This window comes from Alligator sinensis, unplaced genomic scaffold, assembly GCF_000455745.1.
Source record: "Alligator sinensis unplaced genomic scaffold, ASM45574v1 scaffold559_2, whole genome shotgun sequence".
NCBI classification, from domain to species: Eukaryota; Metazoa; Chordata; order Crocodylia; family Alligatoridae; genus Alligator; species Alligator sinensis.
This window is the reverse complement of record NW_005842046.1, coordinates 1117307-1137021: the sequence shown is the minus strand read 5'-3', so window position 1 is coordinate 1137021 and position 19715 is coordinate 1117307.

Below are 19715 nucleotides of genomic sequence, written 5' to 3'. Positions count from 1 at the left end.
ATATATATATATAGGTCAAGTGTCATCTTCATGTATATCCACCCCCACCTCCCCACCTTCTTGATGCTTAAACTTGATTCATGCATTCACTTAAGAGCTGGCAACTTTTATAACTAACAGGGCAAAGAATACAGTGTAGGCTGAGCTACTCCAGTCAGCCACTGCCCGTGCACTCTGGTTCCTCAGTCTTAGTCATCCATTTGAATTCAGTGGGATGGTTTCCTTGACTAAGGACTGCAGGACTGGAATGGTATTAACTTGTATCGATGGATGGTAAAGGAAGCAAACAAAACACAAAAACCGGACACTACAAAAAGTCTGAATATAAAAATAAAAGCACATCATAAAGTCAGGTCCCTTCCCCATCCTCACTTAAAAAGCACCACCAACCCTGAAGATTTTTCTTAAAAATAATTGTTTTAAAATGTACATACACATTCTTTGGTTCTTTTATTTGCTTTTTTGGTTTCTGAGCCTGCAAGGTGCATTTCCTTCATTGTTATTCTCCTCTGCAACCTATAGCTAGAAATCTTACTTTTCTAAGAAATGCAGATGGAGTTTCCTATACTCAGATGCTCCAGGATCTGAGTCTTTAAGAAAAACAGGAGATACCATAAAGAACCTAGACAAAAATTGAGATCTGACAACTCTGGAACCTTGGAAAAAGCCGAGGCCGTACTACGATGTTAGACATCGGGGACCAACAGGATACTAAAAATCTATCACTGTATTTTCAATCTTTTAAGTTCCTGGAAATACAGGGCAATGGGTGATTATCATACAGTCATAGAATCCATAGAGTATTAGGGCTGGAAGGGACCTCAGGAGGTCACATCTAGTGCAACCCCCTGCTCCAAGCAGGACCAGCCCCAACTACATCATCCCAGGCAGGACTTTGTCTAGCTGAGTCTTAAAAAGCTCCAAGGATGGAGACTCCACAACATACAAGCTCACAGCTAAATAAGCATGCCTAGAGGAGTCTCAGTACCTGGGGGCAATTGTATATTCTAGCAGGAAACAGTGACCTTGGATTTGTACTTACCAGGTTACCATGTGGCTAATGAGTAATACCAAGGAAGCTGCTAGGGATATGGATTGTTCCCTTTTTTTAAGATATTAACCTTTTGTTCCCTTTTTTTAAGATTGTAACCTTTTTTTACGATGTATTTTAGGTTCAAAACATTGCAGAGGAAATATTGTGCTTTATGGATATTGGTTGGTCATGACTCAATACTATTAGTATACCTGATGCCATGTCCAAATCACAAGCTTACTATGCCTGGCAGGGGTGCCCTCCAAGGTGCCATGCCCTTTCATAGACATTACTACACAGGCTACAAACAATGTAGCAGCAGCTGAGCAGAATGGGGGAACTGGAGGGGAGGGTGGGGCAATTAGCTTGCAGGCAGGCTAATTGGTGCTGTTACTCAGCTAAGCTAATTAGCTTGCCCATTCAGACTTGGTTACACAGTTGGAGGAACAGCACATGCACCCCCCACCCCCACACACTCTAATGTGGTAAATCCAAGGGCAACACTTCCAAGCACAGTTGGTTTGTGATCTGGACACGACCCAAGAGAGAGCTCAGCAGCAGATCCTGAACAAGATTCAGCATTGCTAAAATAATCATGGTGAATTCCCAGGAGACTATAGTTAAAGTCCTTGGAGGTTCTCAAGACCTGGCTTGACCAAGCCTTGGCTGGGATGATGTAGTTGGGGCTGGTCCTGCTGTGAGCAGGGGGTTGGACTAAATGTGACCTCCTGAGGTCCCTTCCAGCCCTCACTTTCTATGATAAAGCAGGCAGACAAATGTGTGGGTGCCTAAATATGGCAGTGGGTCTCTGACCGTGAGTGGGACAACCCCTGCACAGCACCTGCAATTCATTGGGACCAGAAGGCCGGATTTTACCTGCCTTCTCCAGCTAAATCTCTCCAAACTTCCGTGAGCATCTTTTGAGAGTTAAAGTAAGCTAACCTTCCTGCGGTGCCTTTCATCCCGGAGCACTTCACAGACCAATTTGCATACTGCAATCACAATCACTGGAAAAAAAAAAAAAGCAGTTTTTCTGGAGGACTGAATGTAGTCCTAGGAGCAGTCACGTATAGCTGGTTTCTCATTGATTAAGTTTCTCTTTCAAAGGACAAAGAAACTCTCAGGAAAGCCTGCTTGTCTCTCTTTGTCTCCAGAAACGGAGGCCAGATGAAACAAAATATAGGCAAGAAACAGCAAAGTTCCCAAACCATTTAGGGTATACATCTGGATAGTACCAAACAGCAATATGCAGAAATACCAAAGCCAGTCGTGCATGTTGTAGCTCAGTATACGCTGCGTCGGTGTGATACTGTCTGGGCTCATATGCCCTGCTTATCAGCAACGCTAATTGCTGAGGTATGCCCAGGTGTGCAGTTGTATTGCTGATTCAGGTGCCTCTACATTGCATTGCCCTGTGTTTTGTTGTTTTCAGTACACGGGAGAGCAAAGTCAAAGCTAGCTCTGGGTGCCACTGCCCCGTGTTGCATTGTGCCACCCATAGGGCCACGTATCTGAAGCAGAGGCAGAAATGTTCTAGTGGGATTTTCAGAAACAACCAAACTTTAACTCCTGGGAAGATCAAAGCCCTTGAAAATCCCTCCAGATACCTAAAGAACTTTTATAAAGCCACAAAGGATAGATTCTTAAGTAAAAAAAATCTACTTTTTAAATAAATGGGCTATTGGATCACACACTAGCTTTGCTTTCCAGGTTGATGGAAATTTATACCTCTGTGCACAGTGCTTTACAGTCATACCAGGAAATAAATGCATGAAGCTCAGTAGCAAAAAACCGCTCATACCTAAAGACTGTGGGGTGGGGCACAAATAAATCCAGGCTTCCTACCACTTGCCTTCATTGAAAAGCTTCTGGGCAGTCAGTAAAACCTCTGGGCAAACTCTATTAACAAATGGCAGCTGGATACATTCTTCTTTCAAAGAAGGAAGAAAGATTTATCATTTGCCATCTTCTGGTATCAAAGCCGCTGCAGCACATCAAACGGTTTTCATATTGCATGCAAGTTCAGAGGGCTCACCCCCAGACAACTCATGCACAGCCAATACCTTATTAACCACAAATACTGCATTTGAGCTTTCGGATCCCACCTATGGGATTAAGTCCTGGTTTTATTTCTGCGAATGGTTGTAGTTAGATCAGGTAGCAGTCAGTGTGCCCTCAACAGAAAGGAAAAGTAAGGCTCAGGTTCTCACTTCATAACGTTGCAAAGGGAGATGGGCTGGAGGAGGAGAGGTGTTGGGAGACAGACCGGGTTGGGTGGGTGGGTGGGTGTGTGTGGCTGTGATTTAGCTTTTTTCTAGGTTAAGGATGAATGAAAAAAAATCCTGAGTTTTCTTCTTATTGGAAAACTAACCCCACAAGCTATAGCACATGTTCATTAGGTTTTTTTTTAATTGTTTCCTGTCCTCTGAAACTGGCTATTTTGCAAATGAGTAATCGTTGCAAAGGAGGAGCCGATTCCCCTCCACACGCACCTCCCAACTTAGAGCAGCGTCCCTACAAAAATTCAGTTGAAAGAACAAATGGTTTCTTTCTTACGATGAGAGGAGGGAAGAATCTTGAAACAGCAAATCTAGTATCTTTTTTTCATTGACACCCAAGTCCTGCCGGCAGTGGTATTTCATTCCTCAAGGCGTGGGCAGTAAGACAGACTAGAGGAAACCATGTAAACCCCGTGTAACATTCGCATACGTGGAACAGAGGGAGGTAGGAACCCGAAGATGTGTTGATGCTTCTCCAGACATTGTGGGAAGGGATTCCTAGGCAGTTGGATCAGGCATCTAGTGTAGTATCCTCCTAATCATGCAAAACCATAGTTATGTTGGCTATTATTTATTTCCCCGGTTTACAAAGTATATGGACAATTTTCAAGACAAACAGTGCAGGGCTTTTGTCTTTCGTTACTGCTGTCTCCGGCTTGTTCCTAGGGATGACAGCCTTCTCCTTCTGCTCTCGTCCCTCCCAGCCCCCACAACAAATATACCTGGGGGCAATTATATATCTATAGATATAGATTTTTAATAATCCTACCACTCAGTCCCAGACGAGGGGTTTCAACCATGTGTGTTGATTTCCTACAAGGAATCTGCTTCAGTCTACGCAGGGGCCTGCACTCTCTCTCTCTTTTCTTTAGCTGTACTTGGCTTCAGGTAGCTGATAGTCAGCTTCAACCCTGATCTGACTTGAAAGAGAGTGGATTCTTTCCTGCAACCCCAATGGCATTGACTTCTGCCTCTGCCCAGCCACGAAGAACAAAATGTATTTTAAAACAAAAGCGAGACTCATCTTCTGGGAAGAACTTTCCTCTTCCCCCACACTGCTGCAAAGGTATCATCAAAAGCAGCTACTCCCAAAGTCTGAAATGACCCTGCATCATGCTGGGTTTGTCTCTTTAGTTCCAGAGGTATTCCAGAGACCACATCTAACTAGCAGTACCTCAAATAAATTGTTCATTACTTGTAGCTTTATGAAGCACATCAGGAATTCCTGCAAAAGACTTGGACAAAGGGAGCAAATTAATAGAGTTAAGGTAAAAAAAAAAACAAACCCAAAACCCCACAGAGAGCAGGATTATCAACCCAGTTCTGGCCTCTTGCTGATGGGTAAAAGGGACAGAGAGGCCTAAGGGAGCTCTATAAAGAAAAGATTGCTCTGGTGCAGGCACTGTGGAAGATGGCAGGCATGTACTTGCCTCGCGTGTACACGTGATGGGGGTTTAGTCCTTCGAGGTTGCATTCTGTGCTCCCTAAATCGAAATGGTGGGTTTTAGTTTTCCATCACTGTACACACATGATGGTCCTGGTGGCCGCAGATGCCTGCTGAAGGCAGAAGCGGTGAGAGGCCCGATCCTTTTTTTCAGCGGAGCCTGATTGCCTCTCCCACGGCTGGGGGGCGAGCTGGCCGATTAATGGCTGCAACGTTGCAAACTAAACTACAGTGGGGTGTGGTTTAGTCCATGATGATGCAAACTCCTTTAAACCCCCCCCAAACTCACATATGTGTAAAACGTGACACCGTTCAGGCAGACGCAGGGAAATTTTTGTCACATGTGCATGGTAATATCGTCATGTGTACAAGCGCCCCTTAAGACTATATTCTGAGGACCTATTAACATAGGAGTATTTACGGAGCAGAAGCAAGTTAGAGAAGGACCAAAGTAGCCAGCATTTTAGATATCCCAGGCAGAGTCTGTGGGGCGTGCTGGCACAACCCAGACAGCCTACTAGGTCATGGGAGTGGTGGGGAAGGGTGTCCAAGGCCAGGAAGGCATGAAGATACCTTCAAGCCAGTTTAGCCCATTTACCCAGTTTAGCTCAACCTGAGGTCACACACCCATTCCCTGTGGAGTCTCTTCAGTTCTGCATCCTCACTCTACACCAGCACAGTCTGTCTCAAAGGGACATTAACACTGTGGGTTGGTATCGCTGACAAAATCCAATATAAAGTAGGGCTTGTTTTCATTATAAGCCAGTGCATTCAATGAGGTAGGGTAGACAATTTTTTTTTGACTACCTAAAGCAAAGAATTTCTATGGTCAGATAAAGGCTTTTACCAATATTGGCTTAAATCCTATTTTCATTGAAATCGTCCCTTATAAAAGGCCACAATATACCAGGCATCTCTGTCGATGTAAAAGGAGAGTGAGGGAGTTGGGGGAGAAGCTTATTGCTGTTATGATGCACAAGCACACTGTGACTAGATGCAACTTTGGTTGCTCTGAGATTGTAATTTCTATTTAACAGATGGGAAAATGAAGTCCTTTATGTGCCATGCATTTTTTTTTTCAACCCAGAATTATACATTGGGCAGATAGATGGTGGAAGCCGACAGTTCAGCCAGATTCAAAAATCTGTTGGGCAAATTCTTGGAGGAAAGGGGCATCGGTAGCTGTTGAGCACGAGATTTAGGGGTCCAGCCTCTTGACTTGGAACTTCCTACACCTTAAATGACTGCAAGTATGAAAGGAACAGTGGAAAAACCCCTGATCATCCCCCGTTTGTCCTCCCTTTCAGCATCCACTCTGCCACTGCGTAACACAGGATACTGGGCAAAACTGGACCTGTGGTCTGATCCAGCAAATCGCAGTTCTTATGTTCTCAGAGCAAGCAGCTTTCTTCCACCTCGTCTTCAACCTCGGCTAGTTTGCCTGATTAGCAATGCAAAGCTGATTGTTTTTTTCTGACTTAAAGGAAAGCAGAGGCTAGGGAAAAAGCTGAGTAGTAGCTATCAGATAAAGGCATAACCAGGTGGACCTTTGGGAACGTCACACTTTCTAATAGTTTGTAGAAAGTGAAACACGCTCAACAAGTATGTCTCCAGCTCTACTGAAGATATCCTTAGTCATAAGAAGAGGGAATTCTAGGGGCAATAGATACTAGCATTGCTACAAAGCAGTTAATAAAGCTAATTGTAACTAGAGCTCAAACAGCCTGGTTTGTTATCCAAGAACCTACAAGCCATGACTAATTACCCATTAACTTCCACTGAAAAGCCTTATGTTCCTTAGAGATTTGGGGTTTCCAAAGAAAAGATTAACACTAGCCTTGTAAAATAGCTAAGACAAAGCATTGCTTGTGCTCTTGCCCTGCACTCGCTGTTCAGCAGAGAAGCCCACACAGCGCTTTTCCACAGGGCTCAGTGGCCGCTACACTTCTCATTCTTGCCTTAGCACTGTGTATCTGCAAAGTCTCCACATATTCGGGAACTCCCGGTGAGATAACAGCCCTCCGCCATCAGATGCCGCATGAGCATCAGCAAACAAATCCATAGCAAATATTCTGTGTGCGACACGGAAACAAGTTTATTCTTGAAATTTTTCATCTCTCTTTTTTTTTTTAACACTGAAAAAAAGCCATTTAAAATATGTGCCCTGGCTCTGAAAATAGAAGGAAAAATAGACAATAGGTTTGACTTGGTTGTTAATTACAAGTATTTTATTAATATCCTATATTCTGTAGGGGAAAAATGGGGGGTGATTGATTAGCTTAGTAGCAGCTAAAAGCCCATGGCATGTCCCCCTGATAGTAGCTATAAAAAAATTAGCAGAAGTTAATACTAGCATGTTTTTTTTCATTCATCTGTACATTGAATATTATTCCAAACCCTGGTTGCATTGCTTTAATGCAGTGTTGTATACCAGCCTTTTAGATCCCAGTGTAGTTTGGGAACAGCAGCAGTGCTACACTTTAACTTTTGCCATATATTTTTAATTATCAGCTGTCCACCGCACCTCTTCCTCAGAAGCAAATAGAAGAGAACGGGAATCTCCGGGAAATCAAATTACAAAACATTGAAAAGGTCAGTGTAATATAATTTCCTATTAAAGGGGAGGTATTACCTCTCTCTACAGCTTGTTCTCATGACAAAGATTATAACGAGGAAGGCAAATGGCAGTGCCTAAATAAGTTTTGGTAAGGGGAAACCTAGTACAAACTTAAACCTGTTCTCCTGATGTCCAAATGTAAATCATGCTGAAATAACCTAGGAACATTAGCTTATTTTGCCTATACCTTGAAGGCAATTTTATCCCTATGCTTGGTTCTCCAGCACTTTGCCCAGTATAGTTATATCTATCTTAAGCATTGGTGAGCCAATCACTTTCCATAGGAAAGTCTGTTCTGATGGGCTTTATTGTTAGGCAATCTCTCCTCTGGCAAAAGCTCTGTGCACGAGTTAAACAGAAGATAAGTTTATTTTGTACACCCATGTGCAAGCAAAGGTCAAGTGGAGAGTTTGATTTAAAGTGAAGTCTGTGGTTTTTCTTGTTAAGGGGACTACCTAGAAACGTTATCCAAGATGCACACAGTAACCTTTGTTTTTTGCTGAACAACAGGAACGTAGTTTAATGGTGGCTATTCTTCATTTTCATATTCTGTTTGCTTTTGCTCAACTAACATTGGTGTAGCTAAGAAGAGAAACTAGGGAGGCCACAAAACATTTTGGACAGGCAATAACTAAAGATCTGACGTCACATCCAGTCACTTATTTCAAGTGAGTTAGCACCATTCAGGCCCTAACTACGTTAGATGTCATCCATATACACACTTGCTTCAGGGGGATGGTTTAAAATAAGGTTTATTCATTGGTTTATTTGAACCTCATTTATTTGAACACAAGCCCTGATTGATGTGGACCTGGATTCTTATTGCATGGCCTCTACACCTCATTACTTTCCTCTCAGCTCCTCATCTTAGGGGAAATAGTGCCATTGATGAGATATTTCTACAAATAGGCTGTGGAACCCGCTCTAACATCTGCATCCGTAAAGCTAGCAATTAAATAGGATTTTGATTAGAACGGGTTGAAACTTGGAATTTCAATCTTACTTTTCAATCTATTTTTCACTAGATTCCGCCAGGAGTCTAGGTACAGTAGTGCACATAGTCTTAAAGAGTCTCATCAATTGAAATACCCTCCATTGCAGCATATTTGCTGCTCCCAGAGCTCTTCCTTAGTTCCTGGCATCAACCATCTCTTCCCCGTGGCTTCTTCGCCTCATCTTTCCACCAGGGACTTGCTAGGCTTTCCAGACTTGTTACTTCTCTCACCTGAGCTGGTCAGACAGGCCCCTCAGGGGCTCTCCCTAGCTCTGCTCAGGTTTTTTACTCTAGCTCTGTAGCTTAAGAGAAGCCCCTCCATCAACCCCATAGTTGCTCCTGGCCCTCAAACTTTAGCTCTCCAGAATATGAGGCAACCCCCTTTATGTCTCTCCTGCCTCTGATCTACCCTAATCTTCTAGCTTCTCAGCACCAGGAAATCAATAAGACAATCAATCCTTCAGCTGATCTCTCTAGGTTCAGCCTCCCCAGTTGAGGAGGACCCACAGGTAATCTTCTTGGCAGCTCTCCCAAGACGCCAGCCAGCTGTTCTTTGTCGGAAACCTCAACAGAGATCTCAGTGCCAGCTCCCAACTAGCTACCTCCTCCAGAGAGCTCAAGTAGACGTCTAACTCTTCTTGTTTCCTCTTGTTACTTGTCTCAGGTGGCATCCCATCCTCCTAATGAGGGCCAGGTGAGATGAATCATAGAAGCATAGTAAGTTAGGGTAGAAGGGACCTCAGGAGGTCACCTCTAGTCCAACCAACTCCCTGCTCAAAGCAAGAACATCCCCAACTACATCATCCCAGCCAAACTCCTTCTTGATAAGGGGATGGGAACCTGATTTACTTAAAGGGGCCAGCAACCCCGTGATGTGCCTAATTTTTGTCATACAGGAAACTCTTAAAAACGTACATCTTAATACACTAGTTTATGATTTAAAAAAATAACCCTCCTCACCAGTTCATCTCCACCTCTTAATTCCCTAGCTCATCTCATTTTCTACGTTACCAACTGTTTAGCTTTTTGTGCCAGGGTCTGTCTTCTCTTTCATGCATTATGTAGTAGAAGGCATATTCTCCATGGTAAATAGATGATGTACCACCAACAGCACCTATCTTAGTCAGTCTTAAAGGGTCTCTTTATTCTGCTGTTCCATCTGGACATTTTCCTTGTAAGACCAACATGGGATAAAAAATCCCTAAACCCCATAGAGTTCAAACAAAAGAGGGAGGTATAATGTGTATAATAATACAAATCACATGGTGCTTTAAAGTGTAGCAGAGTATATAGGAGAAGTATAGATTTCTATAAAAAAGGAAAGTTTTTAAAGTTAAGAATGTCATTCAAAATCTGCAGCTGAAATCATTTAATTGACCTGATTTTGCTGTTAAGCAAAAGGAAAAACAAGACTAATGTATTAATATGAGCCTGGAGAATGAAATACCATTAAGTCAGGTATGAATGGTTCATATGAATAATAGACTGTAATTGCAAGCATATTTAATTTCTTTAATATTGAATTACAAAAGCTTCAGGGAGACATGGTACAGTAGGCATAAAATAAGAGATCCAAAAAGCTGATTGTTCTTCAAACCAAAGGGTGAGGAATGGTTTAAATGCTGATTCTAATCTCCCGGGGAAAAACTGGAAACACAGCAACCAGAGTTTTTGTAACTGCAGTGGAATTGCAGTCATTTGGCTTTTTTTCCCCCCTAAATAATAGTGCAATTGAAACAGAGTTCTGCTTTATCTTCTCTTTTCTCTACTCTACCAGATACAAACATACATGCCACCCCAGACTGACATTGCACGATGAGTCCTTAGCACAGTGAGTCTCAGCTGGGCAGCTGTGAGGTCCATTGACATGGGCCACAACATGAGCACTGCTAGGTATGCAAACACCACGTATGATTTACAAGGTAAACCCAGAGATTTCAAAGAAGAATCCACAGCATCAAACGCAGCCTGGTTCTTTGCAAGAGAAGAATTGCTCTATTCTTTTTTTTTTTTTAATTAAAAAAAAAGACTAAAAGGAGGCATTTCCCACTATTATTAGTGAAGGCAGCTGCACTAGAAAGTTGCTTATACATCTTCAGACAACACATTCAAAATTAGCTCTGATCAAATCTTCTCACACACATCATGCTGCCACTTTATGGTAGGCAGTGGCACGCATCCACTCCTGTGAGTTGTTATTCATTGTGGTTAACAGGGGCTAACTTTTTAATTAATAAAATGCAGCTGATGTGATAGACCCGTTTCTTATACAAAAGTAAAAGGTGGATGAACCGGGTAGTGAACTTGTAATGAAGCACGAGTCTTTGTGTTGACTCTGAAGCGAGCACAAGTTAAAGTAGTGGTTTTAAAACAAGACTGGAAGTAGGTAAGCTGAGCCTACAATTTCATAGATTTCATAGACATCAGGGCTGGAAGGGACCTCGGAAGATCATCGAGTCCAGCCCCCCGCCCAAAGGGCAGGAAGTCAGCTGGGGTCATAGGATCCCAGCAAGATAAGCATCCAGTTTCATCTTGAAGGTGTTCAATGAAGGCGCTTGAACCACCTCCGGTGGCAGGCTGTTCCAGACCTTGGGGGGCTCGGACAGTAAAGGAGTTCTTCCTTATGTCCAGCCTGAAACGATCTTGAAGTAGTTTGTGACCATTCGACCTCGTCATCCCTTGGGGCGCTCTGGTGAACAAACGTTCCCCCAGATGCTGATAAACTTGTAGGTGGCCATCAGATCACCCCTGAGCCTGCGCTTTTTCAGGCTAAAGAGCCCCAGGGCTCTCAGCCTGTCATCGTAGGGTCTGCTTCCCTGACCTCTGATCATGCGCGTGGCTCTTCTCTGCACTCTCTCAAGCTTCTCCACATCCTTTTTGAATTGTGGAGCCCAAAAGTGGACGCAGTCCTCCAACTGCGGCCTCACTAAGGCCAAGTACAGGGGGAGAATGACGTCCCGGGATTTGCTTGAGAAGCATCTATGGATGCAAGCCAGCGTGGTTTGCAAGCCAGAGGTTTACAATGAAACCTCTCTAGCTATGGGCTTTACTTGGTACACAGATGAGTCATTTCCCAATCTTGCATGCATTGTCCATGGTGAAAAATGAACTAATGAGGCTCAGAAAGCCCACACCAGGTCTGAATGTTTTAGACGCTATGGATTCCTATTTGAAATCTCTGGGTTTATCTTGTGAATAATGCATAGGTATTTGCCCACCTAACCGTGCTAATATTGTGCAGCACCCTAAATGGATCTAATTTACAGTACAGTAGCAAGGAAATTGCAGCACCTTTTCTCTGTGAAGCCCAGACATTTGGATAAAAAGAGCTTAGAATATTTTTAAAGGCTTCTAAATTCTCGAGGAAAACAGTCCTCAGACTTTCTGAAGAAGATAAAACTGCCAGACAAAGCACAAGAGACTAGTTTGCAGTCATACTATTTTGTATGCACTGTTACAAATAAATTGGTTTTTGAAATGGGGTGCTACTAAATTCAGAAAAGTGATAGACGGGAGCCTTGAGTCTAAGAAAGGTTGAGCAGAAAGCTGCCAAATTCTTTTCATTATGACACAGCCTCATTGCAGATAATTGGGTCGATATTCTGAAGTTTTCAAGGGGATATTTGTCTATGCAAGGCTTCATTAACCATTTTTGCCTTCAGTTAATGGATTAGTCCCACCACTGGGCCAGAGAGTTAGAGATGTGCTAGAAAAATGAGAGTTGATCATATTTTGATATGTATTAACCAGCAAAAAGAGGAGCCCCAGGGGTTGTTTTGCTGAACACTAATCTGGAAAAAAAATATTGGCTTGCTCTCTACGACGTGCTTCGCACTGTCCAGGCTTGTTCACTGAACACATCAGTAAAATACAATTGATTGCTAGACTCACTCGCTTGCCCAGTCCCACTTAAAAAATGATTTTAAAGTTGTTATGGAGCAAAAGGCTGTTTACATCCAGATCATAAAGCAGTAGCGCTAGCCAGGTTTGTATACCTAGCTGAGGACAGCATCTTGTTTCCTTCTCTCATTTTAACTAAAGTATATGTAGGGCTTGCAGAAGATAATAGACTGAGAGCTTGAGATGAATCTGATTAATGGCAGGTCAAGCAGACAAAGGGCAGCTACTGACAAACCGTATAAACTTCCTTGTGCTGTGATGTTTTCATCTCCTTTGTCCTTGATCTAGTGGGAGCACGTCTGTGGTCAGGAGGATAATCTTTAGGGGTGTGCAAAGCAGGCCATATTTGATTCAGATTCTGCCTGAATCAGGGACAGTAATTTGACTTGTTGATTTGGATCACTGTCCCTTTTCGATTCAGCTGAATCCAAATCTGAAGATTCGATGCTGATTCAGAGAATCAGCAATTTGGACACAGGCACAGCTTTAAATGGTTTTCCTACATATGTCAAGGTACCAGGCATGGCTTGTGATTGCTACAATACTGGGGCATGTAGAGCATCCTGCAGGAGCACAGGGGGCCCTCCATGTGCTTGCGGTGAACCTGGAAGTGGACCAGAAGTACTTCCGATCCACTTCTGGGTTTGCCGGGGAGTGCACCAGGGGGCTGCCCTGCACCCTCCCGGCTCGGCAATCAGCTGCAGGAGGACCCCGGGTGCCCCCCCAGACCCAGGAGACACCAGTCACTGAGCCGGGGGGGCACCCCTGCACGCTCCCTGGCGGACCTGGAAGTGGACCAGAAGTGCTCCTGGTCCACTTCCAGGTCTGCTGCCGAGCACGCTGGGGACCCCCCGTGCTTCTGTGGCACGCTCCATCCGCCCCAGCATCACAGCATTCACAAGCCCCTGCTTCCTAGAGGTATGTAGAAAAAACAGTTAGAGCTGTCTCTATGCACGAATCTTTGAATATTTCCGAATCTCTCCGAATCAGTTTGGAGCATTCCGATTCAATTCGGAGAGATTAAAGGGTCCTCTGATTCGATTCAGATTTGGAGATTCGACCACTGAATCGGGCCAAATCTCTGCCAAATTGAATCGGGATCCAAAGCTTTGCACAGCCCTAATAATCTTAGTCAATTAATGCAAAAGGTGACTGTAGTGTTGTTTGGAGGTTTTGGATACCTGTTTGCTTATCAGTGGACTGAGGCTGACTCTCCACCTTAGGAAGACCAATAAATAATTCTCAGATTATTAGGAATATATGATTTATTGCAGATTCTTTTTGAAAGTTCCCAGACTCATAATATTGTTAGACGTGGGGCTGGAGATCTTTAGGTTTAATCAAACATGTCCAGGTTTATTTCCTCCTGATCTGGGAGCATATGTGCAGGTGTGGGGATTTGGGGGTGGTCTCTGACACAAGTTACAGCAGCCCAGTGTCATCTATATTCAGGTGCCCAAAGGAGCCCTTCTACCACCTGGAGAACATCCGTGCAAGGGCATTGCAGTTTAGCCCTCTTTGTTTTATACCATAAAGACTTCCCAATGCAGAACGTCCCTGAGTAGCTGCCTAAACCTGGCAATTGAGCTACCCAGCATAAAGTGGACAGGTGGGGACAAACATCTGGACCGCTGGATGCACCTGATTTTCTGTTACTAGCATCCTCCACTAGAGTAGAGCCAAGAGCCTAAAGATGAGAATCCGTTTCCTGTTACCAATCCCCCATGCAATCAAGACTTTCATTCCCTAGCTAGCTATCAGTCTACATGCCTGGGTATTTTAATTGTTCAAGCAAAGTACAGATCTTTTCCGGGGAGTCTAACCAGAATTTTCACTTATACATTAAGATGTACAGAAGCAGTGGAATTACTTTATATACGAGCTCTTCCCATTCTGATTTCATTGTAACTTTAATTAAATTTTTGAAAGCTGTGCCTTTTTTTAAATTGCTCCTTAGAATAAATAATTAATTATAATAATAATTAAAATAAGACTAGTAAGTGTGGGCTTCCCCCAAGGTTTCGGCAGTTTTATTTTAATTAAGACCAAGGACTGTATTTGAATAAATGAATGGGTAATAGGGTTGTTGCTGTTTTTTTTTTTTTTTTCTTTTTTAATACCATATTGATTTCTTCTGTATTGCCCTCACACACACAAAGTTTATTAAAAAGAATTGAGTGGCTCTCATAGATTTTTGGTTTTTGGCAAATGTAATCTGTGTTCTTTCAGAAATCTAATTTTCTAGATTAGTGAATCACATCTCATATTGCAAATGAGAAACTGTTTATTACTTTGATAGCATAGCATGGAAAACAATATGAATAACATTGATATTTCTGTCAGGTCAGCATTTAGGTAACATTAGTGCCGAATACAGCAGACCATAAGTTATAGAAGGCTTCTGAATATAGCATACATATTTAATCAGTGCTTTGTTCTCCCAGCTCAGAATAAAAAGATTACTTACATAATGTCAGTACCATCACGCTATAAATTACGGCAGATGAACCTTCAAATATGAAATATCTGTTCCCTTTCACTCTTTCATTACAAAGTTGCTTACAGAAAACAGGAGCAGGATGATCTGAATTTGTAGGGAGAAGAACAAAATCAGAAAATTATCTGAGTTGGATGTGGCGCATCTGCTCCAGTGCTTCCCAATTAAAACTGGCACTTCTAATGGTGGTATTGCTACTGGTGCAGAATGGTTAGTTCTGATGCGTATAATGCTAGCTAGACTCCATAGTCTACAATGCAAAAGTGTAATTTTGGATGCTTTAGGTTTTGACACGTTGAGGATGCCTGATTTTTAGAAAGTGTCAAGCGTGCCTTCCATCTGAAAAGTAGGTCCTTTTAAAGTTTCCCAAATTAAGAGACACCTACAGAGTGATGTTCCCCAAATTCTGAATCACCTTTGAAATCTTATCCCTACCCCTTAATTATGAGATCCCAGTGAACTTCCCCGCGTGCTGCCTTTTAAGCTGCTCCTGCTGCTAGTGAATTCAGCATGGGGTGCCCCAAAACTTTGCTTCTGAGAATGCAATCATCTCTATTAGGCATGTCTCAAAGTGTGATTAAGCTTTCTCAGCTCCAGTTCAGCCGAACATTTGAGCATATGTTCAAGTCCCATTGACTTCAATCCTGACTGCAATCTTCATTCATCCCCTATTACAGTCCTGATTGAAGAACAGGCATCAGTGAAGATCCAGTAAATGGCTTAAGTACATGCATGGCTTTAAGCGCAGGTTTAAATGCTTTGCTAGTTAAGGATGGACTTTCTGCTTAAGTGGTTTGAGGAATCAGGGTCCTAGGAAATTGGATTTCCCTGACTCATTTTCCTTCTAGTCAAAATCGCCATTTCACTTTTCTTTTTTTTTTTTTTTTTGCTATCTTACATCAAATTTCTCTTGTTTTCCATTTAAATCCATTGTGCTTCCAGTTCTCTTTATGAAACATAGCCATTTTTCTTCCCTCTCTTCTCCCCTTTGTGGAATCCAAAAGCTCCTCACGACTTATTTATCACAAACCCTAACTTACACGGATATTATTAAAAATATTCTTTCTCGAAGAGTTATCATCAGAGGCAGCTGAACAGAGCTGCGTAAATATTTCCGGAGAGAAATCCTGATGTGTGAAAAAACCTTCACATGTGTGAAAGGCCAGACCTAAGCAGCTAAGCAGCAATTCCACTGGAGTCGCAGCTCCTTCCTGCACTTTCTACGACAGCATGCAAGGTATAGAGGAGTGGTCCTCCACCTTTTCAGATTCAGGGCATCCTCCATAAACTTTTCTGAATTTGGCATCACCCAGTTGAGAACCACTGTTGTGCTGCCCCAGTGGTGCACAACTGGGGTGTTGCTGTCACCACCATCTCCACCATTCAGGCAGATTGCGCCTTCAGTGCAAAACTGATCCAGTTTCACCTGCTCCACACACCTCTGGGAGACATCACGTGGAGTCAGACCAGGGAAGGCTAAAGACTCCTGCCTGCTTTAGGTTTATCCCATAGCCCTAACCGTGCTGCAGCCACTTTCGGATCTGGCTGCACACAAGGAGCATGTTCAGTAGGGCTGTGCAAAATTTCACCAGCTGTTTCGTTTTGACACTGTTTCGACTCATTTCAAGCTTGAAACAGCAAAATCGAAACAAAACGAAGGGCTTCGAAACAGCCTTGAAACAAAATGAGGCTAGTCAAAATGTTTCGAAAGTTTTGAAAAATTTCAAGTTTCAAAGCAGCCAGGTGGTGGGAGACAGGGCAGAACCAAGGCTATGCTCCCAGCAGCTTTACAGCCCCACGTGGCTCAACCAGGCAGGGAGCGCAGCCCTGGTTTTCCCCACCTCCCACAGCCCGGCTGCAGCATAAGCCCAGACTCAGTTCCCCTCCCAAGCACTGTGATGGGGCTAGGGAAGGAAACAGCCCGATCACTCAGTTCCCCTCCCCAGTCCTACGATCGGGCTGGGAAGGCAATTCAGCCCAGCTGAGCTGAGTTGCCTTCCCCAGCCTGATCGTAGGGCTGAGGAGGGGAACTGAGCAATCAAGCTCAGTTCCCTTCCCCAGTCCCAGGTGGCAGCACCTGGCTTCCCTCCCTCATCTGGCAGGCAGATCATGGACCCGCAACCCTGGGAGGACTTGCACAGCCCCTGCAGCCCCCCTGGGGTTGCAGGCCCCTGATCTGCCTGCCCGATGAGAAAGGCTGTTTCAAGCTTCCCCATTATAACCTATGAGCAAAACATTGAAACAGCATCACTGTTTCAACGAAACAAAACGGAACAGCGGTTTCGAATCGAAATGAAATTCGAAACAAAAAACGGTTCCGTCAAAACCTCGAAACGCAAGTTGAAATGGAACGGTGCCATTTCACACAGCCCTAAATTGTTCAGCCTGGCTGCCAAGGTAGCCACACATGCTCCATCACTCCTGAAAGGGTCTCATGACACCCCGGTTGAGAACCACTGTTCTCAAGAAAGAATGAACTTGATAGAAGTGAGATCCAGGTTCTTGTCTTGGCTTTGCCACAAACTGCATGTGTGATGTTGAATGAGTTTAGTGCAAATCTGCCTATTGGCAGGCTCTTGGTCTGTTGTCTGAAAGCATGGTTTTTGTTCTGTCAAGCAATAAACCAGGACCTTAAATGGATCCAGACCCTCAGAAAGTTTGGAGAAGTTTGCTTTGGAAATTTTCATTCAAACTTTGCAATTGAGACCCGTCTCAGATCTCCTTGTCACCTTGCGAGAGGAACTAGACTTGTAGAAAAGTTGTTAGTTGACGTGGTTTTCCTGAATTTTTCAAAGCACTCATTAGTGCTAAATGTGGGCACTTGGAAACCCACATTTAGCTAAGACTTCCCTGCTCCAGAACATATGCAAATAGTTTTTAAAAATGTCACTGGCCTCATGCAGCAAAAATCAGTTCAGATCAATGTCAAAAGGGACAGGATAGGAGATATTTCCTCACTATCCTCTGCTGTTGAAATGCCTTTTTATCATGTAGATGCAACTACATGATAAATGGTCCTTTTGGTTTATTTATAGACGGTCCTTTTATTGGTGACTTGTGGGCCAGTCACAAGAAAAATTCGCCTGTGGATGCAATTGTAATTTCTTTCTTCTTCTGGCTCAGCTAAAATAGAAAAGCCTCCTCTAGTCACTCAGTGGCATGGTCTTCAGACATTCTTGCCCTTTTTTTTCAAAGGGTTTCCTTTCAGTACACTGAATTGGCATCATACTGTTCTACCTGCCTCCTGCTTTATTAGACATGCATCAGATCCACAAATATCAGGTCGTCTTAATATGATCTACCCAGACACTGGGAACAAATAAGATGCCAGATTTTGGATAGGGCCCCTTTCTATTTTGGACCTGGTCCGAAACCCATTAAAACACTGGCAGGACTCCTGTTGACTGTATGTGGGACAACGTGGTTTCTTGGAGATGTTCCTATGAGAAAAAGGAGAAATAAAGTGGGAGATGGGAAAAGTGTATAAAATAAGGAATGGGAGAAAGAGGGGAAATGCAGAGCTGCTGTTCTCCTTGTTGTCACCCAAAGGCAAGGGGACAGGCTGTGACATTTAAAAGGTGGAAAAATCAACATAAGGGAAATAATGTTTCATCTGCAATAAGAGATATATAACGGGGTATGGAACTCCCTGGGATTCAGAAGGGATTGGGCATCTGTAGGAGTGACCAATATGCCTAGTGTCAACCTAATTATCAATAACATTTTTGGCAGATTTATTCAGCCTCATGCTTCGGGGCATAAGCTGATCCCCATGTGCCTGTCTACACTGCAGCAGCTGTGTTCCCTGGTTGCGGTGGCCCACAATGCAGTCTAGGGCACTGCTGCGATCTCCCCACCCTGGAGGTGTGGGGAGCATCTCATGGCTAGGAGACTGCAATGGCTGGGAGATGACAGTCACCGTGATCTCCCAGCCACTGCATGGAGTGTCCCTGCAGCTGGGAGATCACCGGGTGTGTGATCTCTCAGACTTGGGGGCATAAAGTGCTCTCCAGTGGCTGGAAATCACAGCAGCTGCAATGTCCCAGCTGCAGCCTACCTACACGCACAAATTAAAGCAGGATAGAAGGCAGCTATAAAATTATTAACTGTTTTCCAGCAATAACTCTATAGCTGGTTGGACTTTTTTAAGGCAGCATAGCTAATTTGCACAGGGAGCCAGTCTAAGTTTATTGCACAATTAACCAGGTAATTGCATAACAGATGTAGAGGGGCCCTTAGAGGGATGTGTAGCCATGGTGGTCCAGGAGTAGTGCGCCATGCAAGGATTTCTAAGAGTGATGTCTTTTATTGAACCAACTGCATAGTTGGGATAGACTTAGACAAGCCTTCGAATGTAAGACATGCTTCGAGTCTGAGCAGTAAAAGCCTAATCTCTGATCTCCAAAGTAAATAATCCAGCCTCTACCTTGCACAGGGTACTTGCTCTTTCCCCTGAAGCATCTGCTACTGTTGATGTCTGGAGACAGGATGCTGGACTAAACGATTATTAGGTTTGATTCACTCTGATAATCCTAAGAATCTGTCCCTTAGTATTCGATCAGCATTGATTTTGTGTGTAGACTTGTTATTCAATTAATGCCTTTTGAAATCGCTGCACATGTGTTAAGGGGCTTTTCATATGTGTGCATTTAAAATTTAAAAGGAACAACCAACAAATTAAAACAATAAATTTTAATTTATTAAAAATTAATATTTTTAATAAATATTAAAGCTCCAGGCCACAGTCCAGAGACTGCGTGCCATCAGGGACTGCGAGCAGGAGATAGACTCCTACTGCCAGGCCCTTCTCCCCTGGGAGGCAGAGGGTAGACCACAGTCTACCCTCTGCTCCCCAAAGGAGGACTTTGGGACCTCCTGCTGTGTCCAGCCAGGGGCATGGACCACGGTGGGCAAGGGCCCTAAGGCCCGCCGCACCAAGGCCCCTACTCCA